Below are 25898 nucleotides of genomic sequence, written 5' to 3'. Positions count from 1 at the left end.
ATTATTCAGATCTTTTGTACACCAACCATTCCTTTATTCTTCTCATTTTATCCACCTGCAAATTTTTCCTCTTCTTCAAATTTTTCAATCTTACCTCACATTTCATCATTTTTTCCAACAATTTCTTTAGATCGGAATGTTCCCATGGCTTGTGGTCACCCCATCTTCTAAATTATGTAAAGGTATCATTATAATCATTAATTATTCTCTCTAAATTAGTTAGATATATTAAAGGACATGTTATGTTTGTGCTCATTTTAATTAATATCATTTTTTGTGGTAGAAGTGTTCCTTTTGCTCGTGGTCGCCCCATCTCGCTATCTTCTAAATTATCTAAAGGTATAATTGTAATTGTTAGTTATTTTCTCTAAATTATTTGGTTATATTAATTGAAAATGTGATGCGTGTGTTCTATTTAATTTATATTATGCTGTGTACTAGGGTAGTGAAATGGATATAATTCCAGGAACAGAGTTGATGTATAAGAGAAAATTTGCTACCGGAGAGAACAATCTTGATTTCATTAACGGAGTAGATAACTTTATAAGTTATGCTATGCAACATCCCTCTAGAATGGATGGTTCAAAAATTAGATCTCCATGCGCACATTGTGATAATATGAATTTTTTTTTGCTGATAAGGTGAAGGAGCATCTTGTAAGAAAAGGGTTTACCAAAAATTATTATGATTGGAGATTTCGTTGTGATGTTGGAAGCGTCATCCAGTTCAACACCTGATGCATCCATGGATTTCGCTCCACCATCGAATCCATACCAACATATGTTATGAGTCGTATCATTTCCAGACGCAACACTCTGCACAATATGTTCTGCATGCCTACATGCCAGAACCCCCACTAACGAGTCACAACAATTTTAAAATGCATCTATCAGTGTAAGAAACAAAACAAATGCAGACATTAGATATGCACCATCTAAAGATACATTGTTGCAAGAAAGGGTGTATGATATACCGTAGAGAAGACTAGAGCAAAACTGAATGCAAAGTTTGTGGTCAAGCTCGATTAAAGGATAATGGTAGAAGTCCATTCAAGAAGATTGATAAGGCCCATTTCATGCATTGGTTTAGGGGTAAAATGTACGCTACTTGATCGGTTTTATCGCTCAAAGCAAGTGTTAAATGTGAAGAAATGCCGCTTGACCAAGACAACAAGGCCAAACTGATCAAGCAAGTACAAAAGGCGAAAACGACCAGAAAGCGGGGGAGTTGATCAAGGGGAGTAATCAAGCAGTCAAGGAGGGGACCACTGGCTTCCAGAAGAAGGACATGAGAGGCAATGAGCTGGATGGTGCGCATCATTCTGTTAACAAGGACAACGTTCTAGAAGGGGACACGTGCTGATAAATGAGACGCAAGGACGGAGCTGAGTCATGAATCTGTTACTGAAAAGCGTCGTCATTCTAGAAGGAAAGCACGTAGCAATATATAAGTCGCTCACTCTCAACGTGAGCGAATATTCCCTGCCAAGATCGTTATCCAGCTGGAGGTCGTTGCCGAGCTTATAAATAGAGGATGTGCCACCACGCAAAGGAGAATCCGATCTTTTACTTTCCGTCTTTAGTTTAGTTAGTTCTCTAGTTTAGTCCAGTCCTCTAGATAGTTTAGATAAAGTAATGCTTAGTTAGAGAAAAGGGCGACTGAAGGGAGCACTATAGAATACTCTATATTTGTCAGCGTTGTCTCAAGTTTCCTGCCGAGGATCTTCTGGTTTACTTGCTTTCGTATTTTCCGAAGTGTTAGCTTAGTTTTATTTCAAGTTGCTTTGTAGTTAAAGTTTCGATCTTTTTGTATTCCGCATGTTCGCTGCACTCGTTTGGATTCTGAGTATAACATCAAAGTTGTTATGTTTCGTCATCATGTTTACTGTTCGAAGTAGTTAATTTTCATTCCAGTCTGAAATTCAATTGACCCAGTAGTTAAAATTCCCTTGAGCAAGTAGTTAGTTACTTTTCTGTCTAAGGTAAAATGAGTAGTTAAAAACTCCCAAAAGTTAAAGCGTGGCAGCTGCCAACCCCATGTTCACTACTCACACACTTGATACACGAGCTTCTCTGTGGGATCGACCCCGAACTTGCCGCTTTACTGTTAAAGTAGTGCAAAATTGGGAGTTTATAAATTACATTGGTGGCGTGCGAGAGCGAGAGCAACTTGATTAAGTAGCAACGACATTTGCTAGCTGATCCATCCGGTTCAGTTATCTCTTCCATATAACTTGAATCAAAGAAAACCGCAAGTCGCATCCGCAGGTCCGCCAAAATGGCGCCGTTGCCCGGAAGCATGTTGTTATTTTATGTTTGTGTGTAGCGCATAGGTGTATATAATTTTGTTTCTTTCTTTTCTCATTTTTTTTTCTTTCTGTTCATGAGAAGGTACCAACGCGGTGGACACTGGAATCATCCTTTCGTATACAGAGATACGAACGCGCATTGGAGAATCTAGGAAGCCGGTGTTGCTACCACGCGATACCAAGCCACACTAGCAGCAGCAGCAGCAGCCGCCGCTGAATAACTGGCCAGCGAAGAAGGAGAGCAGAACGTACCACCACAGCCACCACCACTTGAACAAGCAAAAGCAGAGATGGCCCTCGTCGACAACGACTCAGGAATTGACTCTCTGCACGCTCATGACGAGAAGGAGCCCACACATGCCATTACCGTTACTCCTGGGATGCGGACCATCATGATCAAGTCAGGAGTACTGGCTGTTTTATCTCATTTTTACGGCCTTTCAAAAGAGTGTCTGTACGCCTTCCTGGAGGAATTTTGCCGATACTGTGATATCCAGCCCGTACCGGCTGGATCTACGTCTGAAGATTCTAGGTTGAAAGCCATCCCCTTCGTTTTTGAAGGGTGATGCTGGAGTATGGCTATCGAGACTGCCAGAAAGGTCCATCAAAACATGAGCCGAGTTCCGAATGATGTTCCTTGATCGCTTCTTTCCAGCGTAAAAAACGAGTGCCCTCAAACGGAAGATTACAAAAGCCAGACAGGAGTATAATGAGCCCCTCGGCCAGTACTGGGATAGATTCCAAGGGCTGCTTCAAGCATGCCCCAACCACAAGCTGGGGGAGCGGGAGATCTACTCGATATTGACAGTCGATAGCAAGAATGATCTCAACCTAGCAGCTCAGAGGGATTTCTCAAAGACCCCATTCAGCCAAGCCAAGAACATCCTGGAGAGGCTCATTGAGGCCAAGCGCTCGTATGAGACGTCCTGAGGCCAGTACCGAAGAGGTGCAGTACACGCAGCAGAGGCACACAGTGATGAAAAATTGGAGGCTCGATTCGAGCAGATGGAGAAGAAGCTGCTTAAGGCAGTAGAGAAATCCAGAGCACCTCCGCCACCTGCACCCAAAGAGTAGCAGTATGCGCCGCCACCACCACCGGAAGAGCATCACTATTAATATTGCGAGTTTTCCCCTGAGGCGGAGACGCAAGCCCAAGTGAATGCCGTCGGCCACTGGAATGCGAATGGCAACTGGATTCAGGGCAAACAGAGAGACGCTCCATGGAGAGACCATCCTAACTTCAGGTGGACTGATCAGAATCAGAGCCAACCACCTCAACCCTCGACACAGCAGATGCAACCAACCCTCTGAGGGGCAACTCAACTGGCCAGCCCGAAACTAGGAGAGGACAAATAGCAGAGGGATCAGAATGCAGGGAGGACAGACAGGTTAGACAAGTGGATCTCAAGGGAACTGGACCAGTGGAGGGCAACCAAACTGGTCAAACAGACAGAATGAAGGAAACTAGGGGTACAGACAGCAAGGCCCCAGTCAAGCAACCAGGGAAGGCAACCGAACAACCAAATGGTGAGTTATGTCCTGCCACACCAGAGAAGCAACCAACAGCATACCCAGCTGCAATACCAGCAAGAGCATTTTGGGCAGTCTGACTACCCGCAGCCTAACCACGGTGGGGGACCACCGAATCAAAGATACAACCGACACCCCAACGATGGCCAAGGAAATATGATAGTACCGCACCATCCTAATGATGCGATGCGGGAAATCCGAGAAGCCCAGAGAGAACAGAGGGTTGCACTGGAGATGCTGACAAAGCAGTTATCACAGGTCGCCATGTCGCTGGGCGAGCTGAGGGGAAATGAAAGAAAGATTCCAGCTACAGTGCAGCAACCTACTGGGCGAGAGAATGTCAATGCAACATCTCTAAAATCAGGAAGAGTTAATCAAAGCCCATCTGCGAGTTCTACAGCACCCGCAGACGGACCCAATCATGAAGAAGGCTCTAAGTCCAGCGCCCTTGATCAAGTCAAAAAAGATGGAGAGTCTAGTACCTCTAAACAGGACACTGAGGAGGGAAGGATGGTCGAAGCAGAAAATGTAACCGTGGTAATCCAACCAAGCGATCTTTCACCAAAGAAGACTGACCCAGGAGTGTTCACGCTCCCAATTTCCATCAGAAACGTTCGAATGGAACACACAATGTGCGACCTAGGGGATTCCATCAATGTTATGCCATATTCTATATATGAAAAGCTGGGAGAAGCTAAGTTTGTCAAAACCGGTATGGTGATGCAGCTAGCAGACGGGTCTTACATTCACCCAGAGGGAATTCTGGAAGATGAAATCGTAAAGGTAAATAAGTTCATGTACCCCGCCGACTTCTTCGTCATAAAGATGACAAAGCCAGGAGCGGAAGAGTCTATTGGAGTCCTTTTGGGAAGGCCATTCCTATCTGTAGCCAGCATAGTCATTGACGTCCTCCATAGGACGATGAATCTGGATTTTAATGGAGAACTACTTACATTCGACATTGATGAAGCTGTGAGGAAGCCACAGGACAGTGAGAGCATACAATCGGTAGATACTATCGGACCTTGGGAGCAATGGTATCTAGGAAAGGAACTCTTCAAAAGACCGTCCACTAATTCCATTGAAGATGAACAGCTTAAGAAGGAAGCAACTGAATGGTTCGATGCAATGATGACTGGGGAAATGGATGATCAAGCCATTGAAAGTGTAATTATGGATTTCTGTAAGACGCCACGACCAGCTGAGTCCAAAGAGATCACTCAACCGGCAAGGGTTGAAAAACCACCTGACCAAGCCGCCCCGTTGAGAAGAATGCTGAATGAGAGTCCCGCACCTACAAGGAAACTATTGTCTTTACCTGCATCGCCAGTTACCCTCAATAACCTGCCCAACCAGACGCATCAAAAACCAGTCAAACCAACTCTACAAGGACAGAGAGGACAATTGATGGAGGAGTTGAGGCTGGGTCAAGAGGTAGTCAAGTGGAAAACAACAGACTTGATAAAGATTAACCCAGATTTGTGCATGCATCCCGCCATGTTAGAAGAAGGAGTGACACCCCACCTTGATCGACAACGCAGACTCAACCCCGCTTTGAGAAAGGAAGAGCTCATAGTGGGGCAGAAAGAGCTACTCTTCCAGTGTCAACTCAAACTAATACCCAGGAGGCGGAATTCAAAATGGGCTGACCCTCGTACCATCATGACAATGCACACACATGAGGCAAACATACTCCAAGGAGACCCCCCCAATTCGTTCTCCCTCATGGTAAAGAGTCATCGGGTTGAGCCCTACAGAGACAAGACCGAAGCGGGCATAGTGGAAGAAATTCCACTGATCCTGCCTAATCTTATCCAGTGAGCAGGTAAAAGGAGTGATCAGGTACTCATGGGTAGTCTACTTGATCAAGCAACAAATTCTTAATCTATTAAATTGATCAAGTGACATTCCAGGGGAACTCGGTCAAATCCTTTGTAGTTAGTGTAAATAGTTTTTCATGTTTTTTTTTTATTTTAATTTTAGAAATTAAAAGTCGGAAGTAAGAACGGAAGCTGATCAAGTGGAACTATTTGAGTTTACATCTGGAATTAATTGTCCACTTGATCAGAGCAATTCGAGTTTAATTGGTGGTACAGTACTTTCGTTGATCAGGGCAGGTGATGAAAGGACGTACGTAGTGACTGAAAAGGTGTCAGGAAGCGCCAACTGCCGTATTGGACAGAACATCCTGGAGAGAGGAAGGAAGCGTATCGGAGAAGCTAAGCCAACTGGCACTCTGAAAAGGCGTGTCTGTACGTGAAGAGTCGCAAGGATCTGAACAGCCGCAGGGATCTCAACAGTCGAGGATCCCAACAACCGCGATATCATTATAAAAGAAAGATTTCAGATCCGTATACCACTTTTACCCGAGCCGCCTACAGTACATTCCTTTTGCTCTCATCCAAATTCTCCCAAGATCAAAACCTTTGCCCAAGTTATCATCCTCTTCACCAAGACCTTCCGCCATTACCAGTGATAATGTTGCTTGAACAACTCCCGACTTCATCCTCCTCCTCCAGTTCCGGCGCCGACAGTGGTGACCTGGAAACTTCCGTCCAACCCCAAATAGAAAACCCTAATCCTCCACCACAAACCACCACCGCCGTTCCACCTCCCGAGGTGGATGAAGAGGCCCTACTGCGCCTGACCAGAATCCTCCGGAGTATGCCCTCCGAGATGGATATCGCAATGGTTTACGCCACCGTTAAAGCCCGACTTGGAATATCCCTGTCGAAGAACAAAGACACAACCTCCACCTCCCAAAATCCTCCCCGACACCCTCCATCAACCTCTCAAACACAAGCCCCCCTTCGCACCCCTGAACCTACACCAGTCGCCCCCTTGGTGCAGTACAGTGGGGACGATTCTGAGGAAGAAGGGGCGCGACCGGCCACCACTGCAGCCGTCAAAACAGAATTCGTGCCGCAACCACATGCAGAGGGCACGGCTGCTCCCAACGCTCCGACACCACCAAGTGGCGGAGGCTCCAACTTCCCTACTCTCCTAGGGCTGACACAACCGATCGAGGTTGTGAACATTGACGACGACTCTACGGAGGACTTTCTGCCCCCCCAGCAAAATACTACAACAAAGGCAGGCAGAATGGACTTTCATTCCTCAGGCAGAGGATGAATCGGTCCCGGAGACGGAGGAGGAGCCGCTGCGCCACCGGATGCGCAGAATGGAAATCAATACGCTGATGGAGAAGGTGGAGGCCAGGGTGGCCAGCATGCAGAGGGCGGAGGAGGAGCAGGTGGAGAGGCCCCGTGTAGTGCGGCGGCTATTGGATGAGCCGAAGGAGCCGGAAAACCAAGGAGCTGTTGGGGCGATAAACGAAGGGGGCAGTGAGGCCCTGGGAGAGAGGGGGGCGGTCGAAGACAGCCCAGAAAGACTAGAGAGAGAGAGAGGAAGATGAAAGGAAAGGAAACTGTTCTTCCTCCTCCAAAGATAATGCGCCCCGCAACCCGAGGCATTGTGATTTCTGATGCAGCCAACCTGCCCCTCCACAAGAAGGAGAATAGGGCAGTGATACAGAGGGGAGAGAGCTCCGATGGGCCCGAACATTCCGCAGACAGCAAGGAAGGCCTGCAACACCCCCAACCATCGACTATTCCAGGCAAACTGTGGTGTTGACCACGGACCTCCTCCAGCGGATGCTGGAATTTGAAGACCCCAAATGGGCTGAGGAAGTCCACCAGAGGGTGACGCACACGAAGCGACTGAAGGCCGGAAAGAAACTCCACCAGCCAGCCCTGGAGACTATCTGGGTTGAGGAGAGATTCGCCGAGTACATTGCCAGCATTGGTTTTGAATGGCTGCTGGAGATCGAGGATACCTTCGTGCCAGAGGACCTAGCCAAAGAATTCTTCACGTCCTTCCGGTTTATCGGAAGCACAAACTTGGAAGCCAGGAGCGTCTCCTTCCGGGTGTTCGGGCGTGAGCAGAAGATGAGCCTAAACGAGTTCTCTGTGAGGATGGGACTCTATACAGAGGCCCAGGTCGCTAGTGGAGAATGGTTCGGGCGCGACATTAGCCTTCCTCAGAGGAAGCCGGACTTCGATCAGTAGGCCGTCTGGCAGGCCTTGTGCAACGGACGTGCCCCCGATTTCAAAGCCTTTGAGTCCAGAGGAACCCATATTGCTGATCCGGCCCTCCGCCTTGCCCAGGTCTACCTTGCCTGCACTCTCCTTGACCAAGCCAATACACTGGCGATCATTACTCTGGCTGAGCTCTACTTTATGTGGAGCATGAAGGAGCAGAGGAGGGTGTACCTTGGCTACTAGCTTGCTTACTCAATAAATCAGATTGCCAATCGCCCTGCCCACCACCTCAATATCTGCCATCTTCTCGGGGCCTATCTTAAGCGGAATTGGACCCTGGTGCTCCACAGGGACGTGGAGCATCCCAGCAGTTTCCCTAAGTCCGAATTATTTAACCTGGATTTCTTTGTAAGAATACAGGTACTCGAACGGCTGCCCGGCGGGAAGCTTCGCTTCTATACAAAGGCTAGGCAGGAGAGGCAGAAAGAGCAGCAGGAGGCTAGGCACGAGGAAGGGAGGAGGACGACCAATCGTCCGGCAAGCCCTGAGAGGCAGCAGAGACGAAGGCTGGAGATGGTCCTCACGACAGAGCCAGAGGAGGTTGCAGGGACTAACAATGAATGGAGGCTCCGCATGGAGCAGATGCTTACGCAGCTGGTGGAAAACTCACATGCCCAGCTGGTTGCTTAGGCTAGGATTCTGGAGGCGATCCGCCAACAGACCCTTGCCAGCCAACCACCACCTCCCTCTACAAGCTCTCCTCCATCTCGGCGCCCATCATCCTCCAGGCCACCCACAGCTCCCCACAGTCAACCTCCCCGGAAGCATTAAGTACAACCCCTCCCATCTCAGCTCATTTAAATCTCAAAACAATTTTAATTTTATTTGATTTTGGTTTGTATAACTGATTTTCTGCTCCACCTCACACTTAGACCTGTGTTGGGTCTAAGTGTGAGAAGTTATGCATGTTGTTTTTGTTTGTGTTTGTTAGTATGCCTATATCTGTTTTTTTTTGTTTTTTTCTGTTTTGATTGGCATGTTTGATTGTTGGCACTATTTCACACTTAGCCCAGTGTCCGGTCTAAGTGTGAGAAATTTTCCTTATTTTTTCTGTCATGCCATTGCCTGTACCTAACCCTTTTCCACTACATCCAGTCCCTCGAGGACGAGTTCATATGTAGTGGGAGGGGGGGAGGGTTAGTTCCAGAAAATAAAAATCATACATGTCAAAAGTTTGAAAACACAAAATATCAGTTAGTAATAAATAGGCAATATTCATGAAATTGGATAAGTGGAAGACTTGTTTACTTTGGGAAGAGTTAGAGAAAGGAATCAGTATGTTTACATGCAGAAACTTGATTGCAAAAAACTTGATCAGTTTGAACGACGCAAGTATGATGGAAATGCTCAATTTTTAAACTTACTGTGAAGCCTCTCTATATGCGAGTTATAAGCCAAAGTAGAACACTTTCTACTATTTTTACAAAAAAAGTTTTTTAAGAGAGGCTGAATTTTTTATATTTAGATGAAAATTGCACAAGTAGTAAGGACTAAAAGCATTAGAACTTAACCAATTTGAGCCTTCTCTTCTTTCGCTCCACGAACCCGCCTCGTCAAGCAAGGCACCCCTTAGTTAACCAAGTTGAGCCCATACACTTTGACCCGTTCTTTTGAAACCAGAACCCATATCCATACACTTCTCCTTTTCTTTTACAAACACGTGAGGAAAAGAGGTCAAGAGATGAGTCATTTCAAAGTAAAGGGTGGTACGATAGAAAGTAAAAATAAAGGGTAGCTGGGTTGAGCGAGTTAATCAATCAGGTTGATCAAGTCAGAAATCAAGTCAAAAAAGGGGGGGTTGAGAAAAAGAGGGCAGAAAAAAGTTGTAACCTGGCCCGGTAAGTAGAAAGTTAGGAAAATAAGCTAAAAATTTAAGGCTAAAAGTCGCCACTTGACCAAGTGAGGTATCTAGTGGCAAAATAAAAGGTTCAAATCTTTGGTCTCTTGACTCATGTGTTTTTCTTTTTACAGTTTATATTTTTAAACTTAGAACCCCTAGGACCCTACCTTGATACACCACTACCCTTAAAGCCCCATTACACCCGAAACGAAGACCTTAAGGAACTATCTTGTTCAATCCGATTCGAGGTATTAAATTTGTAGCAATACCGAGTGAACAGTCCTAACATCTCTGGTGAGAAATGAGTGACTGAGTGAATCCAACAGTGGTTTTGAAATTGAGCAATCTTGACGAACTGACACCTTGATCAATTAAAAGCGAAAAGGAAGAAGCATAAGCTGCTGGCAAATGGATTGACCTCGACCTCGGGTATGATTGTTGAAAATTTATTCGATCTAATGCATCTATGTGAATATGTGTTTTTATTTCGAGTCTTGTTTTCTTTTTCGTCTTCTTTTAGTTTCTTAAAATCAGTAAACCATGCCTGAAATTTGCCTTATCTTTTTCTTTTCTTTTTCTTTATACTTGGGGACAAGTATGTTTTAAGTGTGAGCAGTTTGATAAGGCCCGTTTCATGCATCGGTTTAGGGGTAAAATGTATGCTACTTGATCAGTTTTATAACGCAAAGCAAGTGTTAAATGTGCAGAAATGCCGCTTGACCAAGGCAACAAGGCCAAACTGATCAAGTAAGTACAAAATGTTAGGGTTTTGTATACTAGAAATCACCTTTCGAGTGATTGCATACTGTAAAACTCTAATGGTTATTTTCCAATAAATGCAATAGATTATTTTTGTCATAATGTTGTTATGTTTTACATTTAATGGTTGTTTATTGCATATTTAAATGTATGAGCAAACGTAACAAAGTCTAAGTCTTTGTTTTAGTAGACCGGTTGTGGGCGTCGTCCAATTTAAGGTAACACGGTCAGTTCTAAACAAAGAAAAATAAGAATTTCACAACCTAGATAGGCCTAGACTACCTATCGCGAAAGGTTGCAATGTCAGTCCGATTATTTCTAAACCTTATTGAAATAAGATGACGTTGGTGTGGTATATCACTGAATGGATCTAACAGCAAGACGAGTCTTTATGCTATCTACTGATAGACGAGGTCTTGATAATTAATTTCTTAATCAATGTACGTTAGCATTGAGCATACGATATTGAGTATCCACTACTTTGACTTACCAAAGGTGCGGGTTTTTCGTAACCCAACGATCCAGGTATATTGGGTAGTGGTGATCATTATCTAGAGGTGCTAGGATTGCTATTATGTTGAAACGTGCGCGAGGAGAGTCTCGTTTGATAACATCCACAAGAGGAGCTCGAAACGAGGTTTTATTATTCAGAACCTAGCTAGTTGGAGTTTGATTACTCTATGAATAATAAATAAGAGTTTCTTGCTGAGTCCACTCTTAGAGAATAAAATATGTTAATTAATTAAGTCCATGGCAGACAATAATTAATTAATGGATGTTTCTATCTTAAGCACGGGAAATAAATTGAACGCGAATAAAGGAAACCCGGAATACTTGTAATTTCGGATTTGGAAAGGCAGTGCAATATTACTTCTGTAGTGGCTGCTTGTAATATTCCAATATAAGCTTATATTAAATTGTGGGTTCAATTTAATTAGTAAAAAGCTAATTGGGTGATGCCTGATCCAAATTCTTCCTTAGATCCCTGACTGGGCCCAATACGTGACTTATATAAATAGGAGAATAAATGAGACAGAAATAAGACTTTTGAATACACAAAATTTTCGTCCCCCTCTAGAAAGAGAGAGCTCGAAATTTAAGCTTCCTCCGTGAGCAGTTTCTGTCTTCCATTATTCGAGTCCTAGTACGTTGGTGATATTTGCCCACACAAATATCAGCGTATAGTCTGGGACACCAGTCAGAAGATCCGAGGTCTTGTATTGAAGATCTTCACGTGGAGACGGAGCAAGCCATCATCGATACTGGCTAATTCCGTAGTAAGCATGTTTTAGGGATTTTATATGCTAAAGCATGTTTTAATTCAAGTTATGAGCATGATACATGTGAAAATTGCGCGAATAGAATTTGTCTAAATAATCTGCTAAATAGATCAAATTCATGTGATCGGATATTGAACGCACGCTTCCGCTGCCCACCCCTTCACAAAAGGCGAAAAAGGCCAGAAAGCGGGGGAGTTGATCAAGGGGAGTAATCAAGCAGTCAAGGAGGGGACCACTGGCTTCTAGAAGAAGGACATGAGAGGCAATAAGCTGGATGGTGCGCATCATTCTGTTAGCAAGGACAACATTCTAGAAGGGGACACGTGTTGATATATGAGACGCAAGGACGGAGATGAGTCATGAATCTGTTACTAAAAAGCGTCGTCATTCTAGAAGGAAAGCACGTAGCAATCGATGAGTCGCTCACTCTCAGCGTGAGCGAATATTCCCTGCCAAGATCGTTATCTAGCTGGAGGTCGTTGCCGAGCTTATAAATAGAGGATGTGCCACCTCCCTATAAAAGGTAGCCACTTGGAGAGAGAATCATCATCGATTAGTTCATCCACTCCTACACTTAGTTAGCAATCTCTCTTCGGTAGATCAATCCTTCAGCATTATCCTTCATATTCTCGTTCCTCGCCGACAGCCATGGTCACCTGAAGCTCATCAGTTTGCCGAAGTTCCACATCCTTTCGTTCCAGTCAGCGTGTTTCGTAGTGTTAACAGTTTCATCGCCCGGAGTGGCAAACAATCTTTATTTGCTTTCTTAGTTAATCGCACTTTGTTTTCTTACGTTGGATTTGTTGCACTTTCAATATTTGCTTACTTTGCAGTCTTAGTTGTGATCCAAACGTTTCTATGATATGAAGTTGTTTTTGTGCATCGGTTCTTGTTTGATCTCGTTCTTTTCTTCCTAGATAGCTTAAATCCAGTAGTTACGGTAATTTCTAGTTGTTGCGAGCATGTTTCCATTTCCGAATTAATAGATCTGAGTTCTCGAGTTCAGTTTGCTGGTAGATTTTAGATCTGAAATGGATAAATGTGAAAGCCTAGTTTACGAAGTTTCTGCCACCTTGCATGTCACCCAGTAAGTTTAGTTGCAATTTCGGTATTTGATCTTTTGATTTGAGGTTTTAATTGTAGATCTGTGTTCATGAAGTTGTTAATCTGTGTTTCTATGGTGATAATTCTGGATTCGCTGATCTGATTTGATTCATGTTGAAGAAGATAACATCTCCTTCCAACTTTTGGACCACTTTTGCTTTTAACCACTTTTTACTTTTGTCCTTTACTTTTCAGCTATCACTTTTCAGATCTGTAGGCCTAGTCACCTAACTACCTCTTTTCCTCTGATATTCCGTTTAGCCTTTTATAGTAAACTCGTTATTTCCATATATTTCCTGAAACCTATGCTCCCCACTTTCCACGTACACAGCCACATGTCAACCATCTTTCTCCCCGCCTCCTAGTCAGTAGAGTAACATCTTAAATTCCAGCCTAGATAAAGTCTCAACCCAAAGCGTGGTAGCTAACCAATCCTTTCCAGAATTTCACCACAATTCCCAAAGCGCATTCATCTCTGTGGGATTCGACCCTTACGTCCACTATACTAGTCAGTTGAAGTGGGTTGAAGAATTATTGATACCAGGTTCAGGCATAGCTGGGGTTCCATCCTGATCAGTAGGATACATCCTGTGCTCGACACGACACCTGACACAAACCTGCTCTTTCATCCGCCAAAGATGTATTATTTTCCTCTGGGTCCAAGATTGAGGCGGTTGTATGCATCTGAAGTTACCGCTCAATCCATGTGATGGCATGCAGAGCACACTCAGACTCCAGGAGAGATGTCTCATCCGATGGATTCTGTAGCTTGGAAAACCTTCGACCAAACACATACCTTCTTTGCTTCTGAATTAAGAAACGTCAGGTTGACACTTAACACAGATGGATTTCAACCATTTGGTCAGACTGGTTCACAATACTCATTATGGCCAGTGATTCTAACTCCATACAATTTGCCACCGTAGATGTGCATGAAAGATTTGTACATGTTTCTCACTGTGATTGTGCCTGGTCTGTAGAATCCAAAATAAAAAAAATGATGTGTTTCTACAACCTTTGATTGCAGAGCTCAATGATCTATGAGTTGAAGGAATTCAGGTATATGATATATCTAGAAAACAAAACTTTCAACTACGTGCAGCGTTGATGTGAACTATCATATTCAATGTTGTCGGGATGGAGCACACCTGGGCATCGTGCGTGTCTGTATTGTATGGAGGACTCACAAGCCTTCTCCCTGAAGCATGGAAGAAAAACCACTTCGTTTGATTGCCACATGAGGTTTCTCCTCCAATCTTGAATGGGGAACAAATACTTGATCACCTTGACCAATTTGGATTTAAGAGAGTGTTTGATGAAGATCGAATCAGTAAACTCTGAGTTGAGCAAGATTTTGGGGTGGAGAAAACTAAGCATATTTTGGGATCTTCCATATTGGAAGACAAATTTGATTCGCCACAATTTGGATGTCATGCATATAGAGAGAATGTGTTTGACAATATCTTCAATACCATTATGGATGTCGACGGAAAGACGAGGGACAATGCTAATGCAAGACGAGATTTGGAAGTACATGGTATACGACCCGAACTTTGGCTATGCGGTGGGAAATATCATAAGGCTGCTTTCACGCTTGAAAAAGAAAGTAGAGAATTATTGATCAAGTGGCTCAACAGTTAGAAGTTTCCGGATGGTTATGTTTCCAAGCTATCAAGATGCATCGATATGAAAAACACAAGTTGTACGGTATGAAAAACCATGATTGTCGTGTGTTTATGCAATGATTGTTACCAATTGGACTTCGTGAGTTACTTCTACGCGTTGTCTGGGAACCTCTGACCGAGTTGAGTAACTTCTTCAGAGATCTGCTACAGTTATAAGGGAGGTTGATATGATAAAATACAATGAGTCGATTGCACTTGCCTTATGCAAGCTTGAGATTATATTTCCCCATCTTTCTTCGATTCCATGGAGCTTCTTCCAGTCCACTTAGCATATGAGGTATTGAAGCTTCCGAGAGATGCTCGGCATATCATAAACAAGGGCTTGAGACTGTGCCTGGCACACATAGTAGTGACGAAGAACAAGACACCATAGAAGGAGGAATACCAGACAATCCAAGGCTACAGTTGGAAGGCAATCCAAGGAGAATGGCTGACCACGATGATGACGATCCAGAGATCGGAACGCTGAATGCGCATACCGAAGGAGAACCACCGTAAGCTATAGTAGTCACCTCGGGGCAGACAGCCTGTGACATGAATCCCCATGTTATTGCAATCCTGCCCACGTACTGTGGAAAGAGCTATGAAGGCCCTTACGAATTCCTCCATGAGTTTTGTAAGATTTGTAGGGCACAGAGAAGGCCAGCAGGGGCGACCGAGGATGACTATAGATTGAAGGCTTTGCCGTTCGTTTTAAAAGGGGAGGCTAACACCTGGTTCATGCGACTGCCCCCCAATTCCATGGAGAGTTGGGCAGATTTCAAGTCCGCATTCTTAGGGGAATTCTTCCCGTCATCAAAGACGAGCGCGCTGAAGAGAGAGATCACGTCAGGAGGAAGTTTCACGCAGTTAAGGGTCAGTGAAGCTAAAAGAGTCCTAGGGAAGTTATTGAGTGCAAAGAAGGAGTACGACAATTCAAGAGATGGTTACAGCAGAGAAAGGATTGCTAGTGCCTTGTCTACTGACCAGGAGCACAAGTTAGAGCAGAAGATGGATTTGAAAATGGACGAATTGAAGAAGACACTCCTTAGCGCGATCGAGAAGAACGCACCACCCACTTCCCCAACTAGGAACTACAAGGGTACAGAGCAGGGAAATCAAGGACCATGCTATGATCAGCCTAATGATTTCGTCAATATGAAGCAAGTCAATGCTACGGGGTACTATAATTCTAATGGGAATTGGATCCAGGGAAGGCAGCGGGACACACCACGGAGGGACCATCCAAACTTTCGATGGGGAGACGGGAACCAAAATCAGAGCCAAGGTCAAGGTCAGAACCAATACAACCCCCACCCGAACCAGAATCCCAACCGTGGCCCAGCAAATCCTGACCACCAAGCCAACTGGTCAGGAAGGAACCAACAAACCCATAACCAGAACTCACAAAACCAGAACCCGAACCCCGTTTATATACCACCCCACCAGAGAAACTTTCAAAATTACCAGAATCAGCCTAATCAGGGTCCACAACATCAGCAGAACCAAAACCAGTTCCAAAACCAAAACCAGAACCAATATCACCAAGACCAGTACAACCCTCCTGGCTAGTATAACCACTACCCATCTAACCAGAACCAACAAAACTTCCAAAATTACCAACCCAACCAAAACCCCCAGTATAACCATCACCAAGGACCAAATCAGTCCCAATATCCTAACAGGTCGAGGAGATCTATGGAGGACATGATGGGAGAATTGCTTGCTTCGCAGCAGGGCATCAAGGGTGAGTTGCAGTCCAATAATGAAGTAGTGCATGGGATGCAGAATGCCCAAAAGGAGCATAAAGCGAACATTGATATGATGAATAGGCAGTTGGCCCAGCTGGCAAGTTCGATGGGTGAGTTAAAAGGAAATTCAGGGAAACTCCCGTCTACAGTCCATGTGCCTAAGAAAGCAAACGTGAGCAAGGTCACATTGCGGTCCAGTACCTCCTATGAGGGGCCCAAACCAAAGAAGTCCAGTGGGGAATCAAGTTGAGCAACATTACTGAGAGACGTTGTCTCGGAAGATGAGCTACACAAACCTCTACGCCAAATGCAAGATCCATTTTTCTTGAGTGAAGAACCGTCGAGGAACAGTGAAACCGGAAGTAGACAGCCCAAGGTGGACTCATCTAAGGAAAAGGAACTGACGAAGGAAACTCCAGCCCAGAATGTGCCCGAGAAAGACTCCGGGAAGGCTGTCGAGGAGCTGGTCGAAGAAGAGAAAGGGAAAAAGCCATTCCCTTATCGTTTCGTGACCAAGAGGAAGAAGGAAAACCCAGTGGATTACATGTCAATTTTTGGGAAGCTGGATGTCACCATACCATTCCACCAAGCCGTGAAGCTACCCCCGCTTAGAAAATTTATCAAAGAATTCATAGCCGGGAAAGCCCAGAAGGATGGGAAGATCATGGTGGAAGGAATAGCGTCAGCAATTGTGCAAGAAAAGCTACCACCCAAGAGAGCAAACCCAGGTATGTTCACTTTGCCCATAACTATAGGAGATGTAAAAATCAAGCATGCAATGTGTGATCTGGGAGCTTCTATAAATGTTATGCCATTGTCAGTTTATAATCGGCTGAAGGGAGTAACGTTATCTAGCACTAGGGTATTAATCCAACTTGCTGATAGGTCGTGTATAAGTCCTGAGGGAGTGTTAGAGAATGTGTTGGTGAGAGTACATGATTTTACTTATCCTGCTGACTTTTACGTGATCAAGATGGGTGAGTCTGAAGCTAGGGAGTCTAGCGGTATTTTGTTAGGAAGGCCATTTCTTATGACAGCCAAGACGATTGTAGATATGGCTGAGGGAACAATTTGTATTGATTTTCATGGAGAAAAGTTTACCTTTGATATCAATGAGGCCATGAAAAAGCCTATCGATTCTGAAAATCTATGCTATGTAGATGTAATTGATCCTCTAGTCCAAGATTTTCTTGAGACTGAATTATTGCAGGAAAAGCTACAAGCATTGGATGTATATGGGTAGGCTGATGTAGAGGCAGCTGCATGGTGTGACCTGATCATTAGCCAAGGGTTAACTGATGAAGAGATAGAAGGAGCTATTAAGGACTTCTGCCAGCAATCAGAATTTATTGGAGCCGCAGGGGCTAAGCTACCAGTCAGAACAGATGAACTCTCAGAGGGAAAACTATAAAAGGAAGGGGATGCTGCAAGAAACCCTCTCCCAGTAGACACACTTCCCCGACAAGTTGAATTGAAGAAGTTACCAGCACCCCTGAAGTATACCTTTCTCGGGGAGGAAAACTTATATCCGGTGATAATAAGCAGTAGCCTGACAAAGGAGCAAGAAGCAAGGCTACTGACCGTTCTAGGCAGGAACATGAAAGCAATTGGATGGAGCCTTACAGATTTGGTGGGAATAAGCCATGACGTCTGCATGCATCATATTAGGCTAGAAGAAGGGGCGAAGGCACATCGAGATTCACAGAGAAAGGTGAATCCCGACATGCGGGAGTAAATATTGAAGGAAATCTTGAAGTTGTTGTCATTAGGGATTATCTATTCGGTGCCCGATAGCGAGTGGGTCAGCCCTGTGCACATGGTCCCCTAGAAGTCCGGGATTCAAGTGGTTCAAAATGAGAGGAATGAGCTGATACCGACAAGGCTAGTCACTGGTTGGCGGATGTGCATAGACTACCGCAAGCTGAACGCCGCGACCAGGAAAGACCACTTCCCCCTACCTTTCATCGATCAGATGTTGGAGTGACTGGCTGGGAAGAAGTACTTTTGTTTTTTGGATGGGTACAACGGGTACTTTCAGATTTACGTGAATCCTGAAGACCAGGATAAAACTACCTTCACCTGCCCATTTGGAACCTATGCGTACAAACGTATGCCGTTCGGACTTTGCAACGCTCCGAGAACATTTCAGCGATGCATGATGAGCATATTTTCTAATCTAATTGAGGAGTGTATAGAAATATTCATGGATGACTTCACAGTCTATGGAGATTCTTTCGACTCATGACTTCGTCATTTGGATGTAGTTTTGGAGAGGTGTCGAGCGAAGAGCCTAGTTTTGAATTTTGAGAAATGTCATTTCATTGTCACAGAGGGCATCATCCTAGGCCATGTGGTGTCAGAAAAGGGTATCCAGGTGGATCAAGCCAAAGTGGACATCATTTCCAAATTACCTTTTCCTACTGACCAGAAGGAAATAAGGGGTTTTCTGGGGCACGCGGGATTTTATCGCCGATTCCTTAAAGACTTCGCCAAAATTGCCCAACCCCTCACCAGACTTCTCCAAAACGAAGTAGAATTCAATTTTGATGATCAATGCAAGACTGCTTTCAACGTGCTCAAGGAAAAGCTGATATCCGCACCGATTATCCGGGCTCCTGACTGGGATCATCCGTTCGAAATGATGTGTGATGCCAGCGATTATGCAGTAGGAGTGGTTATGAGTCAGAAGATCGAGGGAAAAAGGTATGTGATCTTTTATGCATCTAAGACATTGAATCAAGCTCAAAGGAATTGTGATACCACGGAGAAGGAGATGCTAGTCGTGGTTTATTCATTCGAGAAGTTTCAGCAGTACTTGTTGGGGTCAAGGGTCATCGTTTATACTGACCATGCAGCCATTAAGTACCTGGTTACCAAGAAAGAATCCAAACCCCGTTTAATCCGATGGGTACTCTTGTTACAAGAGTTCGATTGGGAGGTGGAAGACAAGAAAGGAGTTGAGAATAAGGTTGCGGATCATTTGAGCAGGATAGTGCAGGATGGAAATAGCGAGGAGGTGAGAGATCGATTCCCGGAAGAACACTTGTGTGAAGTTATTTTCGCCGCCAGAAAAATTGACTAGGAAGAAGTGATGAAGCTTACTGGCCAGGATGTGACAGAAAGAGGAAAGGAAAAAGTAGGAGAGAAGCCATGGTATGCGGACCTAGCCAACTACCTCGTTTCAGGGGAGCTTCCAGAAGTGTCGAACGTCACCAAAGCTCAAAGAATGAAGATCAAGAGTGAGTCAAAATACTACTTTTGGGATGACCCGTATCTTTAGAGGGTAGGAGCCGATCAAGTGATAAGAAGATGCGTTCCTGACTGGGAGCAGAGGGACGTATTGACGCATTGCCACTCTCTGGCATGTGGAGGACATTTCGGTCCCAAGAAGACGGCGAGAAAGATTCTGGATAGCGGATTTTATTGGCTATCAACAAAGATGCCTACGAGTTTTGTAGAAGTTGTGAGCGTTGTCAACTGACCGGTGGAATATCCACGCGAGACGAAATGCCGCAAGTCCCGATAATTGTTTGTGAGTTGTTCGATATATGGAGGATGGATTTCATGGGGCCTTTTCCCTCGTCATATGGGAACTTATATATCTTAGTTGCAGTTGACTACGTCTCCAAATGGGTAGAGGCCAAGGCAACGAGCACGTGTGAAGCAAGTGAGGTAGCCAAGTTCCTCAAAAGTAACATTTTCAGTCGATTCGGAGTACCAAGGGCCATAATATCCGATCGAGGCACCCACTTCTGTAACCGCACCGTCGAAGCCTTGATGAAGAAGTACGGTATGCATCACAGACTATCAAGCCCCTACTACCCGCAAGCGAATGGGCAGGCAGAGATCTCTAACCGAGAGATAAAGAAGATTCTGGAGAAGACCGTAAATCCTTCTAGGAAGGACTGGAGTATGAGGTTAGAGGATGCTCTATGGGAATATCGCATAGCCTACAAAACCCCCATAGGAATGTCCCCGTACCGAATCATTTTTGGAAAGATGTGCCACTTACCAGTGGGAATTGAGCACCGAGCATACTGGGCAGTACAACAAGTGAATATGGATGCTACAGCCTGTGAAGAGGAAAGGAAGCTGCAGCTGCAGGAGTTAGAGGAACTCAGATTGGAGTCGTTTGATTCAGCCATGTGGTACAAAGAGCGAACCAAATTGTGGCACGACAGGAATCTAAGGACCAAGGATCTTCATGTTGGGCAGAAAGTACTACTCTTCCAATCGAGGTTGAAGCTCATGCCTGGAAAACTGAAGTCGAAATGGACAGGGCCTTATGTCATCACCGCACTCCGTTCTAATGGAGCAGTGGAGATTTCAAGGAGTCTTCCTAACTCTGAACCTTTTATTGTGAATGGGCATAGGCTGAAGGTATTTAGGGCCAATAGTGATGTGGCTGTAGTGGATGAGATCCCACTGCAACCACATACTCAGGTATCATACTAACCAGTAGGAAAGGGATTGGGATTCTACTGAGCTAGCTCCTTTAGCATAATGTACATATGCTGGCAAAGTAGAATTCTAATTTTCCTAAGGAAGATATAAATATGGTACATATGTGGTAGTTAATTAATTCGAACCTTTGCATGCTAGTTAATTTAAGAAAACCCAAAAATATTTTTTAGGACCTCAAATGTTAATTGGGAGTATGTACTGACCATCAGAATACCATTTTGGTGAAACTCCCCAATTTATTTAAGTGTCCTTTTTACTTTGTTTCTACTCTAGGAAAATATAGGGGGGAATCATTATAGGGCAGAATTTGAATTTAGGGCTTGCTGCAGCTTTGCAGGCGGGCAGCGACTGAAAAGAAGCGCGTGGTGCAGTGAAAGGATGGGCGACATCCAATCAGGAGACCGCTAGCTAAACCGTCCCTCACACTAACCAAAGCCAACCTAGAACCGCCTATCACCAGTTACAAACCCCAAATAACCTTTTTCCACCCCATAACTGAACCGTCTCTCCCATTTTTCATTTCACAAACCCTCAACTTTTCCATTTCTCTCTGCAATTTTCCACCATCACTCCCCAACAACCACCACCCACATTCACCCAAGAAATCACAGGTCTAAGCCATGGGAAAGAAAGCATGGGCAACAAACATCAAACCCACTTCAACCCGCAGGGAAGAAACTCCAGAATCACCACCGCCGCGGGAAGAACGGCCGCCAAGCCTACAACCACCGGAACCGACTCCTCAGGCGCCAACAATGGTTTCCTTGGATGCAATGGCGGAATTCCTTCGACTGCAGGACCCTAACAGAGATTGGGCGGCGGCGCTGGCCGGTTTTAGTCAAATGGGGGGAAAAGGGAGTATGACCGAAGGAGCCCCATCTGAACCGAATAATGTGCAATCCATGGTACAACCAACTTGTCACGACCGCATTTTCTAAGGATAGAAAACACGGTTGATCGCGACTAGGGGAGGATTAAAGAAACGGGGAAGAAAGGGGAAAACAAAAATCGACCATAGCTCGAAACAAATGGGAATAGCTTGAAATAAAATCAGAGTTTTGAACAAAATTAGACCTGAGTATTTTAAGATGCACAACGGAAGCAAATGAACGCGGTTCCATGTATGAAGACATGAACCTCCGAGAGTCAAAATCTGACTGAATTAAATGTCTTGTCTCAATAGCACTTCCTCCACCACTTCGCTGCTCAACCTGCACATTTAGAAATATATGCAGGGCTGAGTACAAAAAGTACTCAGTGAACACATTGCCGAAAATTACACATATACATTTGAAAATATTGTGAAGCCATCCTCACAGTAACACTCGGGGTGTTGTTGAAAAGACCCGAGCTTACTAAAAATATTCACATTGGACTGCAGTCCCTTTTTCCTGTACTTAGCCATATCTGATCACATTGTGCCGTTGAGATGGTGTTCTCACACGGTCACCTTACATACATGTGCCGGGAAGGTGGCCACCTTCCTCGGTCACCTTCTCTGCCCAACGTGTCAGAGGTATCCTTGTGCCGGGAAGGTGGCCACCTTCCACGGTCACCTGCTCTGCCCAACATGACAGAGGTAGCTTGTGTACACTAGTCCGAGCGGGGACACCACCCTCACTGGGACCCGAATTCGACTTATATCATCATTCATAATTCACTTGGCCGTAGCCAACAGATAGGCATCATACACAAAATATTTATGGCATGACAACATCACTTGAAACAGCAACGAACATAGGTTCGAGTTTTCATAACATATCACCTCAAAATAATTTGCATTTTTATCCACATTAGTATGTAGGATAAGAAAGTTCACCTTGATCGTTTAGTTTCTTTAACTTGAATTTTCCTGACTCCGCCCTTAACTCGCGGAGATAGCATTTTGAAAACAAACAACGTACTAATAAGACTCGAGAAATTCACATACTTATAGGAATGCATGCCCCTACTTTATTATTATTTTTTTTGATCATTTGTTTACCGTTAGAAAATTTTAGAAACTTGCATATTAATTAAATTGGGAAAATTAAGTAATAGCACTTCTTTATTAACCTTAATTATTTATGTGACTTGAGAACATCGTCTCCCTCTTTCTTTCCATTTCCTTAGTGGCCGCCCGAGGCGTCGCGGGGCGATGCCGGTCGGCCGCTTATGCCCATAATTCCTCCGGTAGCTCCTCGTATTTTCCATCACAATATCGAACAAAAATCCCAAAATTTATTTAAGCCCATAATTGAATTATCGCAACTATTTCCCCTTTGTTAAGAAAAATTATATGTTTTCCGGGCTTGGGATAAATTATTCATACTTCAAAATTATTTCGAAATTAATTAAATAACTCCTAAAAATTTATTCAATCCCATGATTAACTTATCGTAATAATTTCCCACCGAGAATTTATATTTATTTCGGCCTTGGAAAAATATTCTAAAATTAAATAAACAAGTCCCCACAATTAATTCAATTATCAACCTAATGATTTATTTACAGAACCCAAATTCTCCACCTTATCACTCAAATTAATATTTTAAAGCCCCAAAACAATTTTTTAACTCATCCTTATCTCTCCATTTTATTTTGTAATGCTCAACTAAAAAGAATGGCCCAAACTAAATAAATCCTCTAATTTTAATTTATTAGCCCAATTTCTTTAAACAAAACAAAAGCCCAATCTTAAAAAAAACAAAAGACCCAAGTTAAAAGTCAAAGAAAAAGGAGTCAAAAAAAAAAATACTCCCCTTCTCTCTCTCGGCACTTCCGCCTCCCTCACTCTCCTTAACAAAATTTTCCCCCAAATTTTCCATAGATCCTCATTTGGAGAAATCCCAAATCCGTCGGCCTCCATCGTCCTACGCCGGCGACCTTTACGCTGTTTCGCCACCACCACCGTCTTATCTTCCGCGGAAAACGCTGATGCAGCGAGAGGACAAGGAAGTCGTCGCTCAGCCGCCACCGCTGCTGCTGATTCGTCGATTCGCCGCAGCCACCGCGGCTGTCTTCCCCGGCGGAAATCGCAGCTGTTCGCTGCTCGTTGGCGGAATCAGGGACACCGCCGCCGTTCCACACCAGAAACTGCCGCCGCTGTTCGTGAGCAGCCACGGGAACTCTTCACCGGCTTCGGACAGCCCCGACGTCAATCAGAACAGCACCGAAACCAACCCGAACAGCCCCGCTGCTGTCGCAGCAGCCCCGAAACACGGTCGCAGCCCCCGACTTCAGACGGGACAGCCCCGATTCACCTCCGAACAGCCCCGAAACGAACCCGAAAGATAAGTTTAAAACAAGGTTATATTCTTTCGTGTTTTCGATTAGCCACGGCGGTGTTCGATTGATGATTGAGTTATGTGTGGGAATGATGTACGACGAACATGATATGAATAACACCGATCAAAAGGAAAAAGATTTTTACCTTCGTTTGATTGTACGATTGTGTGAAATTCTCCTTCCTCGACTCCTCTATCATCTATCCACGTTGGTGTATACAGAGAATTTAGATGGTGATGGGGTGAGTGAAAGAAAGTGATATGCCTAAATGATTAGGCATACTTAAGGATTAAGGATGACAAGTGGCGTGGGCAGCAAGCTGCTAACATTCTTATCTCTACTTAAATGTAGCATTAAATGCTTTGTTAAAAAAAAATCCATTGGATCTGCTCTTTCTCTCTCCTTTTTTTTATATTTTATTTGTTTATTAAAGTAATTGTTTTAGTATTTGTTCACTTCTTCATTTAATTTGGTGTAGGTATAATCGGTTCAAGTTTGTGGTTGTCCGCGTTGAAGTTCCCGATTTGCTTAGAATGCAGGATGTATAGATTAAATTTTGTTGGACTTTTATTGGATGTACCGGACATTAAAATTTTGATTTTGGGATCTTATTTATTTATTTATACATATATATATATATATATATATATTTATATATATATATATATTGTACTTGGCTGACGTTAGAAACAACAACGACACTCTATCGTAAACAACCCTCTATCGTAGTTCGAAATTAATTACGCAAAAAGTCGCCTATATAGGTAATCAAGCTAATAATATTGTTTATAATAATATCGGCTTAGCGGGTCGTTACATTCTACCCCTCTTAAAAGAAATTTCGTCCCGAAATTTAGGAAGTATTTAGACAAAAAGCTCGGGATATTTCTCCTTCATTTTCTCTTCTAGCTCCCATGTTGTCTCTTCCTGTCCGTGGTTTTTTTTTTTTTACAAAACCTTAACTGTGGTAATCGACTTATTCTGAAGCTGCTGCACCTTTCGGTCTAGTATTTCTACCGGCTTTTCTTCGTAACTCAGGTCAGGTTCTAGAGCGATTTCTTCATGGCCAATCACATGTTTTTGGTCGAACACGTACCTTCGAAGTTGGGAGACGTGGAATACGTTGTGTACGTTCCTAAAGTTGGGTGGTAATGCCAAGTGATATGCTACTGGGCCCACTTCCTCTAGAATTTCATAGGGTCCAATAAATCGTGGTTTCAGCTTTCCCTTGAGTCCAAATCTGGTTATTCCTTTGGAAGGGGATACTTTCAAGAAGACCTTCTCCCCGATGTTAAATTTCAATTCCGTTCGACGTTCATCGACGTAGGATTTTTGCCGGTCTTGCGCTTCCTTGATTCGACTCCGGATTTGTTTCACGAAGTCGTATTGTGTTGTATCGCAGTTGACATTAATATCACTTTTGTCATTGTTACTCTAATTCCGAAAGTTCTATCGCAATTCTTTGCTTGTTCTTTCCTCGCTTCTAGGTCATTTCCCGTTCGTTCTCGGTTGTCACACCTTCTTTCATGTCATCATTGTAGTATAGATCTTAATTAGTTCGATTACATGAGCAATTTGGTTCATCACAAACTCTCACCGATAGCTTGCAACCAAAATTTTCATGAAGTGCAAAGACTAGGCTCAATTGGGCTCATTATGCTCACTCCCAGAAAAGAAAAAGTACAACTTCAAAGGCTTGAGCTATACCCATAGAGCTTGGGAATTTTATTGTGGGAAGAGCTTGCCAGATGGAATAAATTGTGAAAGTGAGGGTATGATGAATAGAATGTAGATGTCAATAATAGGTTGCCAATAATATGATCACAATGAA

At 44.0% G+C, this 25898-nt stretch overlaps 1 long non-coding RNA gene across 1 annotated transcript; it reads right to left on the bottom strand.

The window, feature by feature from the left end:
• Positions 1-463: 463 nt before the first annotated feature.
• LOC121755767 lies at positions 464-24898 on the bottom strand. The gene is made up of 2 exons (XR_006040862.1): positions 24213-24898; positions 464-837 (listed from the first exon to the last, which is right to left on the bottom strand). It is a non-coding gene; the product is annotated as an uncharacterized LOC121755767 (long non-coding RNA).
• Positions 24899-25898: the final 1000 nt, after the last annotated feature.

This window comes from Salvia splendens, chromosome 11, assembly GCF_004379255.2.
Source record: "Salvia splendens isolate huo1 chromosome 11, SspV2, whole genome shotgun sequence".
Classification (NCBI taxonomy): Eukaryota; Viridiplantae; Streptophyta; class Magnoliopsida; order Lamiales; family Lamiaceae; genus Salvia; species Salvia splendens.
Note: the sequence above shows the minus strand (reverse complement) of the source record. Positions and strands in the feature narration are given on the sequence as shown.